The following is a 17842-nucleotide window of genomic DNA, read 5'->3' as shown; positions in this document are numbered from 1 at the left end:
GTCTAGCAATACCTTTTATACCAGTCCTTTTATGATCCCATGAGCTGTTAGTGCCCTTCTCCCTCCAATCACCTTGTAACTACGTTTAATCTATTTTTTAAGAATCATTGCTGTGTATTGGTTCCAAAGAAGAAGAGCTGTAAAGACTGGGCAATGGAGGGTAAGCGACTTGCCCAGGGTCACCCATCTAGGAAGTGTCTGAGGTCAGATTTGAACCCCTATCTGGACTTGGCTCTCTCCACTGAGCCACTTAGCTTCCCCCTTTAACCTATTTTTATATACCTGCACATGTTGTCTCCCCCAACAGAATGGAGGAAGTCCCTTGAAGGCAGGGATTGTTTTACTAGTTTCTTTTTTTAACCCTACCACTTAACATGGGACTTGGCTCATAATGGCCCTTAATGAATGCTTGTCAATTGATTAACAGTGAGTATCCTCCAAGGTTCTGTCCTGAGTCCCCTTCTCTCTACATTCTCTCATCTGGCAGTTGGTAGGTAATCTCCTCAGCTCCTGTGAGTTATATTATCATCTCCATGCGAATGATTCATAGATCTAGCCCTAATTTCCCTCTGGTCTTGCATCACCAACTGCCTCTTGGACTTTATGAAGGAGATGTTCCATAGGCACATTAAATTCAACATATCCATATGTACAAAATAGAACTTACTGTTTTCCCTCCAAGCCCTCCTTTTTCCAAACTCACTAAGAATTTCCAAGGGCACTACCATCCTTCCAGCCTTGATATCATCTACAGCTCTTTCTAGCCCATATTTCCAATCTGTTGCCAAAAAGATTCCTGTAGCTTCCATATTCAGAACATTTCTTTCATAGATCCTTTTCTCTATACACTGCCCTGGGGCAGTTTCAGAATCACCTCTAGCCTCAACTATTGCAATGGACTCTGGATTGGTCTCCTTGCCTCAAGGTTGCATTCAATCCCATCCATCCTCCACTCAGTTGTCAAAATGATTCTGTAATGTGACCATGTCACTCCTCTCCTCAATAAGCTCCGATGGCTCCCTATTACCTTAAGGATAAAGGATAAATTCCTCTCTGGCTTTTAAAGCCCTTTATAACCTTGTAGCTCCTACCTTTCCAGTCTTCTTACACCTTAGTCTCCTCTATTCTACACTTTAGTTCCTATCCAAAGGCACTCTCATCTTGCCCGTTTTCAGTGACTATTGTCCTAGCTGGAAATGTTCTCCCTTCTGACCTCCAGCTCATAATATCCAGCTTTCTTTAAGACTTCCCTCAAGTATCTGGCTGCAAGTTTCTGTGGTCAGTGTTTGTTCTACTTTATATTCGTTGGGTCCTCCTATTGAACGGAAACTCCCTTTGGCCAGACCATTGCTAAACACTGTACCTGGTCCACAGGGAGCACTGGCTAAATGCTTGGTGATTGATGTTCCTTCACAATGGTAAGAGGTAGTTAGGGTAGATGACTACTGTTTCCCTTTGGAATATGAGGAAATTGAGCCCCAGAAAAACAATAGCTAGCACTAAACAGTGCTTTTAAGGATTGTGAAGCCCTTTGCAAATATCTCATTTTATCCTTACAACAACCTATTTTGCAAATGAGGAAACTGAGGCAGGTAGAAGATAAGTGATTTACTCAGTGTCACTCAGCTAAGATATCTAAGGTCACATTTGAACTCAGGTCTTCCAGACTTCAGATCTCTCCACCCCTGACAACTAAATGACTTGTTCAGGGTTATACAGCAAGTGAATAGCAGGACTCTAAGAAGAACCCAAATGTCTTCTTCCTCTTTTTTTAACCCTTACCTCTTAAAATCAACACTAACAAATAATAAGAACAACAAATAAAACGAGACTTGGAAAAATGGGAAACCTGTCTGTACAAAAATATTTATAGCTGCTCTTTTTGTGGTGGCAAAGGATTGGAAACTAAAGGGATGCTCCCCAGTTGGGGAATGGCTGAACAAATTGTGGTATATGATGATGATGATATACTATTGTGCTATGAGGAGTGATGACCAAGATGATTTCTGAAAGCTGGAAAGACCTACGTGAACTGATGCAGAGTGAAATAAGCAGAATCAAGAGGACATTATACATAGTAACAGCAATATTGTGGGACAATCAACTGTGATAGACTTTGCTATAACAAATGGATAATTTGGATAATTCTGAGGGATTTAGGACAAAGAATGCTTTCCACCTCCAGAGAAAGAACTGTTGGAATAGGAATGCAGATGAAAAAACATACACTTTTTCAATTGTTTATTTGGGTTTATGTTTTGGGGTTCTGATTTTATAAGATTACAAGCTTACAAAAATGAATAATATGGAAATAAATATGTTTTGTGTGATAATACACATATCACCCAGATTGAATTGCTTGCCAACAACTATGGGAGGCAGAGGGAAGAAGGAAAGGAGACAATTTTGATCTTTTAACTTTGGAAAACTTGTATGGAAACTTGTTATTAAAATAAAAGTTATATATATGTACATATATATATTTAAAACCCAATACTTGGTTCCAATTTAGGAGAAGTAAGGTCTAGGCAATGAGGCTTAAGTGACTTGCCCAGGGTCACACAGCTAGCCATATTTGAACCCAGGACCACTCATCTCCAGGCCTGGCTTTCAATCCACTGAGCCACCCAGCTGCCTCCACCCAGATGTCTTCTAACCTTCTTCATTTGCTTTCCTTTTCTTTTTTAAGCCATCTTGGGCTGCATCCCTAATTTCAGTCAGAGACAGAGAAGGAAATAGCTTGCTTTGAGAACCATAGGAATGGTGAGATTTAGAGATGAAAGGGATATTTCATGTATACCAATTCCCCTATTTTAAAGATAAGCTGAGGCTCAGGGAGGTGGACCAAAGTCTGACACTTCTAGGTCTATCTATAGTAATCTATATGCTATGAGATTTGAGTTCTTGTCTTTATCACCTTGGGTAAATCATCGAATCTTTCTCGATCTCCAGGTCCTCCTTTGTAAAACGAAGAAGGCAGCCTTGAAGGCCTGTCTAGCCCCCCACCCTATAATCGGATGAGATCCAGGGCTCTGGCCAGTACCCCACGGCCGCCTCCACTCATGCCAGCTCTGGATGGTTTCCCTTTTGAATAAACACAGACCCCTTTCATTCTTCCCCATGGGAAGCTACTTGATAGTAAGAAGCAGTTCTCCACTTGGGAATTCCCTCCATTCATCCCACTGGCTCCGTTCCTTCCCTCTGGTGCCACCTTCCTCAATAAGGCCCTTCCTAGAGCTGCTCTCAGATGGTGGACTTCCCTTCCCATGTCTCTGGATGCCTCCATTCAGTCACATCTCTCTCTGCACCCCCCCCCCCCGCCCCCCGCCCCCAGCAGCCTCCCCTGCCCCAGAGCCGGTGGTCTCTCTGGCTCGTGGCTCTCTCTGCTATTTCCTCCATTCCTCCTCTCCTCGCTCCCAGTGCCTCTGCCACAAACCAACCCCACCCCCTCCCCTGGCCCCATTTAGCTTCTTCCTGTGGCTTTTCTTCTCCTCTCAAGTTCAGCAGCACTCCTGAGCCCTCTCCCCATCACTCAGTGCTGATTTGTTCCTATTTCCCCAACCCTCCCCTTGGCCTTCTGCCCACAGCCTCCGCCTCAAGGCCTCATGTTCCTGTTCTCCCTGCAGGCTCCCTCCCGTCACGCCACAGCCAGCACCAAGGCAGGGGCAGCCTTGCCTGACTCGGGGATCTGCCGTCCCCACCACCTTCCCAGGGCGACCAGAGGTGGGCTGGGGGAGGAAGGGCTGAGGGGGAGGGGGGCCAGGCTGTGGCCGCTGGCCTCGGTGGGCAGAAACCCACGGGGGCTCTGCCTGCCACAAAAGCGACTGAGACCAAATGATTCAAACAGATGCCATTTGTTCCCTCCTCACTTTCCCTCCCTTGTTTGGATCACTCCCCCTCTTTCTTTCCATCTGCTTGGATAATTCCCTTTTTATTACTGTGCAATCGGACCCACGGCAGGCCCCTGCCCCTTTAAGAGGGCCTGTCTAGAGAACGTCAGTCAACCCAGCTGCAGAGTTCCTGGGCTTGGTTCTTTACTTGCTAAAAGTGTCTGCATTGGGGTCAGGGTCCCTTCTCTCTGAGAGATGGGAGAGCCTCGTGGGTTAGCCAGGAAAGAAGAGAAAGGCAGTGGTGTCAACTCTGGCTCCAAGACCAGATCTGATCATTAAATTCAGCAAACACTTATGAATGAATGAGAGTGAATGAATGAAAGGCATCTATTTATCAACTAATTATTTTTATTTATCATCTATCTATTTGTGTTCCTCCCTCCTTCCCTATCTATCTATCTGACTATGACTGTCTTTTTCTCTCTCTCTCTACCCATCATCCATCCATCCATCCATTCATCCCATCTCTATCTCTCCATCCACTTACCTACCTACCTATCAATCTATTTGCCTGTTTCTCTCTCCATCCATCCATCCATCCATCCATCCATCCATCCATCCATCCATCTCTCCATCTATCTATCTACCTACCTTTCAATCTGTCTGTCTTTCTGTCTCTCCCTCTCTCTCAATACCAATCTATGTATCCATCCATCCATCCATCTCTCCATCTACCTACCTACCTATCTATCTATCAATCTGTCTGTATGTTTGTCTCCCTATTTACCTACCAACCACCTGCTTATCTCTCTGTCTGTGTCTGTCTGTGTTCTATCTATATTTATTACCCCTAACCTCTCTGATGACCTCCAGTCTTTCATCCACAACTCCCTATTGGCCATCTTAATCTGGATATATCCCAAACTGAACTCATTCCCCCCCCCCAAAAAAAAACTTCCTTTCTTCCAAACTTCCTTATTTTTATTAAGACCACCCATACTCTGTCACTCAGGTTAGTAACCTAGGAATAATTCTGAAATCCTTATTCTCTCTCACACACCCTCCCCCCATAGATAATTTCTACCTTGAAAACATATTTCATATTCTGCACTCCCTTCTCTGATGCTGCCACCAGCCTGGTATCTGGACTATTGCAATAGGCTATTATTTGGGCTTTGCTTCAAGTCTCTTCCTGCTTCAGGCCATCTCCTTTCAGCTATCAGTGATCTTCTTAAAGGTCAGGCCTTAACTATGTCACCCTCTCTCATCAGTAAATTCTAGTGGCTCCCTTTTACCTCCAGGATCAAACACTTCATTTGGATTTTTTAAAACCCTTACCTTCCATCTTAGAATCAGTAATGTGTATTGGTTCCAAGGCAGAAGAGCAGCAAGGGCTAGGCAATGGGGGCTAAGTGATTTGCCCAGGGCCACACAGATAGGAAGTGTCTTAGGTCAAATTTGAACCCAGGACCGCCCATCTCTGGGCCAGGCTCTCAATCCACTGAGCTACCCAGCTGCCCCCTCCATTTGGATTTTAAAGGCCTTAATATCTTGGTCCCTTCTCACCTTTCCAGTACTGCTACATTTTACCCTTTCCCAGGTACTCGGTAATCAGTTGTCAATATTCACTCCTCCTGATTCAGGGCATTTTTATTGGTCCTCAAGCCTGGAATTCTCTTTCTCCTCCTTTGTACCTTCTGGCTTGCCCAACTTCCTTCAAGCATCAAGTAAAATCCTACCTTCTGTAATGCTGACCTCCTTTAATGCTAGTGCCTTCTAGGCTCTGTGATTATCTCCACTTTACCTGCATATATCTTATTTGTACATAGTTGTGCCTTATCCCTCCTAAATCTTTTCTTTCTCCTAACCACAAACTTCAATCACTCTACCCTACTTGATGCTTTTCCAGGTCATCATATTTGCTTTGACTTTCCTTTTTCCCCCTTCAAAATCTTAATTTTTTTCATCAATCAGTTCAACTCTGACATAGAGCTGGAAAGCACCTTGGTGGTCGCTGAATCTGACTCCATAAATTTTATTTATGAAGATATTGAGGCCAAGACTTGTCCATGGGCACCCAGCTAGTATCTGAGGAAGAATATGAACCCAGGTCTTCCTGATTCCCATATTCAACACTCCAGGAACTACTATGCCCCACTAGAACTTGGAATCTAACCCCCTTCTCATCACATCTTTTCCCAAACCTTAGCTTATCTTGGTATACTGGAGAATCACCATTCTTCCATTCCTCCAGGTTCAAAAGATACCACTCATTCTCTACTCTCCATTCTCATTTATCTTCCCATATCCAATTAGTTGCCACGTCTTGAAGATTCCACGTTTGCAGCCTGTATCACATTTGTTCCTTTCTTTCCACTAATACAACCACCCAAGTCCAGGTACTTCTGACCTTTTTCTTGGCATCACCCAACAGCCTCCTAATTGGCCTCCATGTCCAATGTCTAATCCATCCTCAGAGAGCTGCCCAATGGATGCTCCATTCAGGTCTGACCAGGTCCTTTTTCTACTCATTGGCTCTCCTATTTGATCGTTAGGATAAAATACAAATTCTTTTGCTTGGTATTTAAAGGCCTTCCTTTATGATCTGGCTTCAACCTATGCTTCTAGGCTGATGATTCATACCCCTCCCAGTCAGCCAATGTGTTTTGCCATTCCTTAGAAACACCTCTTGATTTTTGCATAAGATATACCCTACTCCTAGAATGCATTCCCCCTTCAACCTTACCTCCTGGAATACCTTAGTCCCTTCGAGACTCAGCTCAAGTGCTACATTTTTTTAAACCCTTACCTACTGTATTATAATCAATATAATAAATGACAATCAATAATAATCAATACAATCAAAAATCAAGTGTATTGGTTCCAAGGTAGAGAGTGGTAAGGAATAGGCAATTGGAGTTAAGTGATTTGCCCAAGGCTACCCAGCTAGGAAGTGTCTGAAATCCAATTTGAACTCAGGACTTCTGGTCTCTTGGCCTGGGTCTCCATCCACTGAATCACCTAACTGACCCCTAAGTGCTACCTTTTTCAGAGGCCTTTTTCTGATTCCTCCAACTCTTAGTTCCTTTCCACCCGAATCCCTGAGTATTTATTTTGTATATATCCTGCATTTAAATCCTAATGGCTGAATGTAAGCTCCTTGAGGTCAGGGAATCTCACTTTCATATTTGCTGCACAGTGCTTAGTATAGTGCCTGGCATATTGTAAGCCTGTAATAAATTTCTGCTGATCAATCAATTGATTAGATATAAGTAACTTGGGAGTGGATTTATTTACCCTTCCCACAGCTATTAAAGAATTGCTTGGATACTGGATTGTTCTGATGAGTGTTTAAAAACCCATTTAAGCCAACAAGGTCAATTAGTTGCCAGCACCTCTGAAAATAAATGCATTGCTTCTTTCCAATAGATTCACAGTCTGAAGCAGAAGGATCCACTTGCTGAGTTCAAACTCCTGATGGACAAAACCAAGGCATTTGGTGACTATAGTGTTTCAAAGCATTCTCTAGAAATACATTCAGTGTTGGTAGGCAAGGAAAGCGGGAGAGGAGACCTGCAGAAGAGTAAGAAAACCCATAAAAAGGGAGTAACCTCTCCAGCTCTGTGCCATTCTCTGGAGTCCAGAACAGGTAGAATGAAACCTAGATCTGGGGAAGGTGAGGTTCTAGCAAACACTCCAGGCCTGAGGAGCTCTTTGGAAAAGCAGCAAAGACTTTATCTGATGGATGTTCCAATTAGAATGTTCCCACACAAGTAGAAACACAGAAGAAAAACAACTGCTTGAATACATGGGTTGAGGGGATATGGCTGGGGAGGTAGACTCTAAATGAACATCCTGATGCAAACACCAACAACATGGAAATAGGTTCTAATCAAGGACACATGTAATACCCAGTGGAATTGCTCGTGGGCTATGGGAAGGGTAGGGTGGGGGAGGGAGGGATAGAATATGATTCTTGTGACCAAGGAATAATGTTCTAAATTGACTAAATAAAAATTAAAAAAAATGTTCCCATACTGAGGCAGCTGGGTGGCCCACCCTGGGCATGGAGGAATTCAAAGATGGCCTCAGACACTAACTAGCCAAGTCACTTAACCCTCTTTTGCCTTGGAACCCATACTTAGTGTTGATTCTGAGATGGAAGAAAAGGGTTTAAAAAATAGTGACTAATAGGCCTGGATTGGACCATGATGGAAAAGAAGGTCAAGACAGACCCAAATGGAGACAACAATGAAATCCTAAGCAATGAGTGGGTCAAAGAACAAATCATAGAAACAATTAATTGTGGGAATGGATACAATCATGATGAAATGATGTAGCAAAATATCTGGGATGCAGCTAGAGAAGTCCTCGGGAGGAAAACCATCCATCACTGTAAACATACATGAACAGTGGACAGAGAGTCAGGCCCAGAGACAGGAGTTCCTGGGTTCAAATCTGGCCTTAGATGTGTTCTAACTGTGTGACCCTGGGCAAGTAACTTAACTCCTTCCCATTGCCTTGTCCTTATTGCTCCTTTGCCTTGGCACCAATACTTAGTGTTGATTGCAATATGAAAGGTAAGGGTTTTTTTAAAAAGCCTCTCCCTACAAACATGAACAAAATAGAAAAAAGATAGGACTGGTGAACTGACTGTTCATTTAAAAATGAGAAATCTAACAAATAAACAAACCTAAAATAAATACAAAAGACAGGGGGGCAGCCGATTGGTTTATTGTATTGAGAGCCAGACCTAGAGGCAGGAGGTCCTAGGTTCAAATATGGTCTCAGATACTTCCTAGCTGTGTGACCCTGGGCAAGTCACTTAACCCCTATTGCCTTAGCCCTTATGACTCCTCTGCCTTGGAACAATACACAGTATTTATTCTAACATGAAAGGTAAGGGTTTTAAAAAACTGAGAAAGAAAGGACCCTACCAGATACCTTTTTTGAGACAAATATAGTCCTAAGCCAGGGAAGTACCAAAGTAGGAGAACTTCAGACCAATATCATTAATGAATATAGATTAAAAATTTTAAAATAAAATCTTGCCTAATAGACTATAACCATTCTTCTAAGATAAATTTGATACCTTTCCCAATAAATACAAAACTAAAAGCAAGGATGACTACTCTCTATCCTAGTTTTATATAGTTCTGGAAATGCTAGCAATAATAATAAAAGACAAACAAACTAAAGGTATAAAGATAGGTAAAGAAGAGATAAAACTATCTCTTTTTGCTTCTGAAATGATGGTTTAGTTAGAAAATCCTTGAGAATCAGCAAGCTGAGACAGTTGCTTTAGTAAAATTGCAAGAACAAAAAAAAACCCTTGAAAATAAACAGAATTTCTGTAAATTCCATATAACAATGACAAAATTCAAGACAAAAATTCAAAAAATGGAAAGAGGAATCTCATTCCAAACAACTACAAATGCATAAAGTGTCTGGGAATCAATTTATCAGAGTATAGAAAATACTTGTATAGTTTCAATGACAGAGTCCTCCTTAAGGAAATTTAAAAAAAAAACTATTTAAATAGCTAGAGGATTATTCAGTGCCCATGGCTGGGCTGTGCCAATACTATAAAAGTGACAATACTACAAAAGTTAATTTACAGTCTTAATGCTATACCATCAAATAATCAAAGGGATATTTTACAGAACTCAATAAAATGATAATAAAAGTTATTTGGAAAAATAAAATAACCTTAATAACAAGGAAAATGATGAAAAGAGGTAGGGAATGAGGGGAAATAGCACTTCCAGACCTTGAACTATATAATAAAGCTGTAGTCATCAAAACCATCTGGTACTGGTTAAAAAACAGAGAGGCAGATCAATGGAATAGGCTAGACAAGGGAGAATAAAAAACAATGGAACTCAATAACTCAATGTTTGATAAACCAGAAAACATAAATTACTTAGAAAGAACTTATTTGATTGAAAAAATCTGTTGGTAAAATGAAAAGCAGTCTGGCAGAAATTAGGCTTAGACTATTCCTTATACCATATTCCATAGCACATTCTAAATGGATACCTGACCTTAATGTTAAAAATAATACTATTTAAAAAAATAAGACGTTAAGTAGATTACATCCTCTTTAAAACTTTGGATAGGATATATATATATACATATATATATATATGTATATATATATATGTATATTTAAATCCTTACCTTTTGTCTTAGAATTGATACTAAGTGTTCGTGCCAAGGCTTAGAAGAGCAGTAAGGGCCAGACAACTGGTATTATGTAACTTGTCCAGGGTCACACAGCTAGGAAGTATCTGAATCCAAATTTGAACCCAGGACTGTCTCTATCCACTGAGCCACCTAGCTGTCCCAAGATATAGTTTTAAGCAAGGGTCAGAGGCAATTAAAATGCAGAAGATAACATAGATTACTGTGATTACACAAAACTGAAAAGCTTTTGCACAAACAAAATGAATGCACCTAGGATAAGAAAAGAAGTGGTTGAATGGGGGGAAATGGGTTTTTAGACCTTAGATATCCTGTTCTCATATGAATTTCCCTCACTAGTCCTCCTAGAAGACTCTCTCAGTGTCTGGGTTCCATCATCCTGGAGAGAGAACCAGCTACAGGAAAGAAAAAAAAAATTTAAGTTCCTATTTAATGGATCAATCATCAGATTGAGTTTGGGGCTGGGATTTCCCTGCGGTAAAGGGTTACCAACCTTAATAGACTGACTGTGCTCAAAGACTGGCCTTAGGTGGCAAGGTGGTTCTGATGTCAGATTTAGCAGGAAAGTCTATAAATCCCTAGAAGCCTGGTCTCTGCAGCTTTGCACATTGCTTGGGGCTATCTCATTAATAGCTTTTGTATTTGTTACCCCAGTGCTTTGCACATCGAAAATAATGCTTTTCCATTCATTCATCCACCTAGGCTGAGTCAAAATCCCTGAATTTCCTCATAATCCTAGTGTAACTATTTGGGTGAACCATCCCCTTTTCTCTGTGGGCTGCCTCTCATGTATTTAAAACAATGCTTCAAGCTTAGAGAGAACTAATCAATGAGTTGGTGAGGCAAGCATTTATTAGTACACAATATGTAGTTTTAATATAAGATATTAATAATGGCCACTAAATGCAGGTTCTCTGTTAGGAACTAGGGATACAATATAATACAATAATAAAAATGGGGGGAAAGTGCCTATGGGAGAAGATACTAAAATCTCCAAATTAAATAAAATCTCTGGAAGAAGCCCCCAAATCAAAAGGGCCAGTAGTCAGTCAGTCAATTAGCAAGTATGAAGCTATTACTGTATGCCTGAGCTAAGAGCCAAGAATATAAGGAGGAGGGAGAGGGAATCCCTGCTCTCAAAGAATTCAGGCTCACAGGAGACACAGTGTCCAAACAATTACATACAAACAAACTATAGAGAGTATAAATTAAAGATAATCCCAAAGAGAAGGCATGAAGATTAAGGAGGACTGAAGAAAGGCTTCTTGTTGGTTTGACTTTAACTGAGACTCAAAGGAAGCCAGGAGATGGAGATGAAGAGGGAGAGCATTCCAGGCATGGAGGAGTTTGTGAAAATATGGAAAGAGATAGAGTGTTTTTATTTGAAGCAAGGAAGTCAGTGGCACTGGATTTAAGGGTAAAGGTGGCAGATTGAGTAAATTGTCAAAAGACTAGAAATGGGGGCAACCAAGTGGTTTAGTAGATAGAAAGCCAGGTCTAAAGATGAGAGGTCCTGGGTTCAAATATTCCTTTTCATTATCTTAACCAAAAACATTTTGTAAAATGGAAAAAAACCCTGTAATGGTTGTTTAAATTAAAGCCAATGATGCAACTCAAAATATATATGATATATAAAATATATGATATTAAATATATAACATATATTATGTTATGTTAAATATAATATATAAAATATATACAGATATTCCCTTGTTGTGTGACCCTGGGCAACTTAACCCCAACTGCATAGTCATTACTGTTCTCCCTTGGAACTGATACTTAAGTCTTGATTCTAAGACAGAAGATAAGGGTTTTAAAAAAAAGTCCAAAAAAACCAGAAAGGTAGAAAGACCCAACTGATAAAGGGATTTAAGAGCCAAGCAGAAGATTTTTATATTTGATCTTGGTGGTAATAGAGAGCCACTGATATTTATGAAAAAGGAAGAGTAATGGGTCAGAACCAAGAAAGATCATTTTGACAGCTGAGTGGACTTGAACCAGGGAGAGCAGCAGTCCAAGTGTAAGGTGATGAAGTGCCTGTGCCAGGGTGGTGACATTGTCAGAGGACTGTAGGAAGGAGTATCTAGTCTTTGAGGGGTTTCCCTACACCAGGCCTAGACTCCATCATGAAAGAGACATCTCTGCATAGTCTTAGGGCTGGATGTGTTAATTACCTCTTTGCTGCCAGAGGACCCTGGATGTTTCCAGGGCAACTGCCTTCTCTTCCTTTGGTCCAGAGCTGGTGCTGCATCCTCCGGGAGGCTCTTCCTGGTCTCTGATGCTCAAAGGGGCCCTTCTCTCCCCACACTTAACAACATGGCGATATCCTTTGCCCCTGTACCATGTTTACTGTAAGTCACCTACCCAGATTAAAGTGTAAGCTTCATGTGGGCAGCACAAGCACAAGGAAATGTTTGTTTGGCTGAATGAGTGTCCAAAGCAGTGTTTCCCTGTAGAATCTATGTGATATTGCTTACTATCTTTAGCAGAGGGATAGGGTGGAAAGGATGAGAATTCGACATTCAGAATTCTTTGAAAAATGCTGGGAACTGTTTTTAGATGTAATTGGGTGAAAAATTAAATAAGATTAAAAAAAAAAACCAACAAGTAGTGTTTCTAGGGGTGTGCTCCGCTGGCCTACACTAACTGCCTCAGTCCTTTTCCTTCTACAAGATGAGCTTAGTCAGCACCCTATCTACTGTTGGGTCCCTAATGCCAGGGGGTTGTGGGGCAAGAGGGAGGTGAGGGGTACCCACTCTAAGGCCTGAACTTGTTACACTTGCCTGGACCCTTTTTGAAACAGGGTGCCACAAATAAAAGAGTGCTAAAGGCTAGCTAGGTGGTTTAGTGGACAGAGAGCCAGGACTGGAGATGTGAGGTCCTGGGTTCAAATGTGACCTCAGACACTTCCTAGTTGTGTGATCCTGGACAAGTCATTTAACCCTCAATGCCTAGCCTCTGTCCTTCTGTCTTAGAGTTGTTACTAGGACAGAAAGTAAGGGTATTTTTTTAAGCAAAAGGTTTGGACTAGTTGGTCTCTGTGGTCCTTTTCAGTGTCTAGAAATGGGAAATGATTCCTCTAATCTTCTAGTTGGTCTCTGTGGTCCTTTTCAGTGTCTAGAAATGGGAAATGATTCCTCTAATCTTGAAAGGACCTTCCTTTCCTTCTCTTCAAGCAAAAGAATTTTCCTGCCAGGAATAGTCCTTGATCATCCATTTAGCTTCCTCCTGATACAATGTGTATCTAAAAGCCCACTTCCTCCAGGATCCCTTCCTGGGAAAGTGTTCAGCTGCTTAAAACTACTTTCTCAAAATCAAATATTAAAAAACTGTGTTTTGCATAACTGCACATATATAACCTATATCAAATTGTTTCCCCTCGCAATTAAAAAACAAATGGTAAACACAATTAAAACAAATGGTAAAAACTTTTTTACATGCAGTTGGAAAAAATATGGACTTTCTGCCTTACTGAACAATTAAAATCATATATGGCTGGCCTGGAAGGGATCGAAGAAATCATCTACTCTAGCTCATATCTCAATCAGTCAATAACATTTATTAAGTACCTACTGTGCCAGGCACTAGAACTGGGCATACAAAGGCAAGAAGGCACTCTGTGCTCTCCAGGAGTTCACAGTCTAATGGAGAAACAACATGTAAATAATGACAAACACATTATAAGTTAAATAGATGATTTCTCTACTTATATAAATTAATAAATATATAATTATATATTTTGTGCAAATGTAATTAAATAAAATAAAAGATAAATTAAAAACAAGCATCAGAAAGAAGGCACTAGAATTAAATGGAAATGGGAAAAACTTTCTATAGAAAGTGGGATTTTAGCTGAGACTTAAAAGAAGCCAGGAGATGGAGATGAAGATGGAGAACGTTCTACCAATGGGGATAATGGGTGAAAATGCCTGGAACCTGGAATATCTAATTCAAAGAACAAGGAGATCAGTGTCACTGGAATAAGGAATGCACGTGTAAGGTAGGAAGGGAAATGGGTAAGAAGACTGGAAAGGCTGGGGGTGGGGGAGGCAAAGTTACAGATTCTGGCCACCAAGCACTCTGAACACCACCAAACAGATTTTGTTCTGAAACTGAGAGGTGATCACGAGCCACTTGAGGTTATTGATCTAAACTGAGATAGGGAATTCAGAAAGAGTCAGTGAGAAGAGAGAGAATCCTAGACTTGGACAAGAATCTCTACTACAATATATTTGACAAGTGGTCACCCTTGCCTGAAGACCTCTTGAGAAGAGAAACTCACTACTTCCCCCAGATAGCTCATTCCATTTTGGGAAATCTCTAAGCTGTTAGCAAGATTCAATTGACATGAAACCTAAATCTTCTCCTCATCGATCTTAGTTCTGTCCTCTCAGTCAAGTAGAATAAGTCTAATAAGTCCCTCTCTTCCATGGTGGTCTGTTTCAAACACTTGAAGACATCTATCAGGTTTCCTCTAACTTCTCTCTTCCTCAGACTAAATATCTCCAGTTATTTTAAGGGAAAACCTTTCTTTGATCCCTTCCATCTTATCCATGCCCACTCTAAAATAGGACCCTAGAACTGGAAAAAATGCTTCAGTTGTAGTTAGTGTAATAAGAAAAGGAAGATTGCAATTCTTATTACATTAGTCTGATCAAGCCAGAATGTTAGATGATCACCTCCTTGAAAATATTATCCATTAAGTTATTTTAATTAAAAGTCTATAATATATATATCACACTTCCTCACTAGGAAGGAGTAACTTTAAAAGGCAATCTTGGTCTGCCTTTGTTTTCTGAATTAGGATTTTGGGTTTCCTATTCTTCTTTAAAGTCAGAACCCTGTCTCTTCAGTTATTTTTGCTTAAAATACTGCAAGACAACCCATTCCCAGGCTCACTTCTCTTTGAACCCAGCTCTACTCTTTCCTCCCATGTGACCCTCTTTCCCCTACTTTTAAGAGTTTTACTCAACTTATTAATTCCCTTTTCTTCCTATCTATATAAATCTTTTTTCTCTTTGGTAAGTAATAATATATCATTTTAACTGTATAATATAAATTATTTATAACATAATAGTAATATTAGTTGAATGAAAATATTATATATTATTAATAATCAACAGCATATATGATATCGTCAATATATAACATTATTATATTAATATAATGTGTAATGGTAATATTATAGTATATAAATTATATTTGATATTTGCTATATAAATAATATTAATAAAGAATTAATTTAGCCTAATATAATGTGGTCTTTTTTGTGGGGGATGGCTGCCAAGTAACATCACTATCAAGTTACATCTTCCATTTCACACTTGTGAAGTTGATTTTTTAAAACTCAAATATGGGATTTCTTCTTATTAAATTTCATCATATTGAATTCATGGTGGGTGTGAGCAGGCCTCACAATGGTAGGAAAAAAGAACCACATGGTAGAAGCAATGTAAAGGATAATCATTGAAGAAATGTATGATCACAAAAGGTGAGTTGGTTACACAGCTAACTGTACAATGAATTTGTTGTGGCCCTGAGAACCTGAAGAAGTTCCCTAGCCTCATGATGTTGAGTGGGCTGTTTTTGTCAAAGTTCTGGGAGGATGGAGACAAGAACCACATTCAGATCTTGTATGAATCCATTTCTATCTCCATTGCTGAAGGACATTTCCATAACAAGATCACAGAATATTGAAGATTTAACCCAATGTTCCATCAAGATCTTTTTTGGATACCGACTTTGTCATCCAACATATTAGTTATTCCTCAGCTTTGTGTTGTCTATTAATTTAACATGTCTTTACCCAAGTCAAGAATAAAAATGTCAAGCAGATCCTCTGGGAGCTCCTTTGGTGACATCCTCCCAAAGTGGTATTGATCCATTGATCAATTCATCTGAACCATTGATATTGAACCAAAACTGATATTGAACCATTACCTACATTGGCTACTCTTTGGGCCTGCCCATTCCACCAGGTCTGAATGTACCCAACTATGTTATACTCACAGACACTAATCTGTGCTTGCCAAAAGGAATTCTATTTCTACATGGTGCATAAAGCAGTTGTGATGATGTATTTAGAGTGCTATGCGAACCTTATTGTTGTTACCATTGACCATCTTCTTCATCACCCAGGCTTGCAACCCAGATACCATTCTCAACCCTTCACTCGTATTCCACATTTCCAATCAATTGTTAAGTCTTGTCACTTCCACTTGTCTACTATCTCTTGTATATACCTCCTTCTCTCCTCTGACACTACCACTCTGTTTCAGACACTTCGTGCCTTGGATAGTGCAATAACCTGCTGATTGGTCTTCCTGCCTCAAGTTTCTTCTCATTCCTGTCCTCCATTCCTGTCCATCTTCCATCTGTTTAATCTTCCCCACCCCATTCAATAAACTCTTGTGGCTGGCTCCCTATAACCTCCATTTGGCTTTCAAAGACCTTCGTCAGCTGGACTCTTTTTACCTTTTCAGTCTTCTTGCCCCTTATTCTTCAACTGTCCAGTGTAGACCCGGCGACACTAGTTTCTCATATCTTTTAAATCCAAGGATTTTCACTGGCCGTCGCCCATGTCTGGAATCCTCTCCCTCCTCATCTCCATCTCCTGGCTTCTTTGAAGTCTCAGCTGAAATCTCTCCTTCTGCAAGAAGCCTTTTCAGATCCCCTTTTACTTAAATCCTTCCCTTCTATCTTAGTATCTGTCTTAGAATTGATAACTGATAACTGAATGGCAAGGGCTAGGCAATGGGAATTAAGTGACTTGCCCAGGCTCACATAGCTGGGAAATATCTGAGGTCAGATTTAAACTTAGGACCTCATGTCTCTAGACCTGGGACTCTATCTACTGAACCACCTACATGTCCCCTTTTTTAAACCCTTACCTTCCATCTTGGAATCAATACTGGGTATTGGTTCTAAGGCAGAAGAGCAGTGAGGGCTAGGCAATGGGGGTTAAGTGATTTGCCCTGGGTCACACAGCTGGGAAGTGTCTGAGGTTCAGAGTTGAACCTTCCATCTCTAGGTCTGGCTCTCAATCCACTGAGCTACCCAGCTGCCCCCTGGGCTCTTTTCTAAAAAAATATTTTTTCTTATTTTCTTGATTCTCTTTCCTTTCTGCATAAATTTTTATTCTTTGACTCCTGGTCTATAGGTTCAAGAACCTATACATTTAGACTATTTATATACCACTTGTCATTGCTTTCAATGAGAGAAATATTTAGGGAGGAAGCTTGGTACAACGGAGAGATTGAAGAGTTGGGAGTTCGGGAATCTTGGTTCAAATCTCAGCTCTGCCATTAACCACCCATTTAATCTTCCTAGATCTCAGTTTTCTCAACTGTAAAAGGAAGAGGTTGGAGTAGATGGACATTTTTTAAACCTTTACCTTCCATTTTAGAATAAATACTGTATATTGGTTCTAAGGCAGAAGAACACTAAAGGCTGGACAATGGGGATTAAGTAATTTACCCAGGGTCACATAGCTGGGAAGTGTCTGAGGCCATATTTGAACCCAAGACCTCCATCTCTAGATCTAGCTCTCAATCCACTGAGCCACCCAGCTGCTCTCAAATTAGATGGGTGCTTAGGTTCCCTTACATCTCAAAACCATATGATCCCACTAAGTGCTTTGCCCATAATTTTAGAAATTTGAAATTTTGTCAGTAGGTACTGCCTCTACTAAGATAGATGATAGTTACCTTTTCACTATAGTAGAATATCTTCTTAAATTGCTGTGTGTATTAATCTATTATATTATATATTTACATTTTTCTGAACATATTATATATTCTATATATTTC

The sequence above is a fragment of the Monodelphis domestica genome, chromosome 1 (assembly GCF_027887165.1).
Source record: "Monodelphis domestica isolate mMonDom1 chromosome 1, mMonDom1.pri, whole genome shotgun sequence".
Taxonomy (NCBI): Eukaryota; Metazoa; Chordata; class Mammalia; order Didelphimorphia; family Didelphidae; genus Monodelphis; species Monodelphis domestica.
This window is presented reverse-complemented; position numbering follows the sequence as displayed.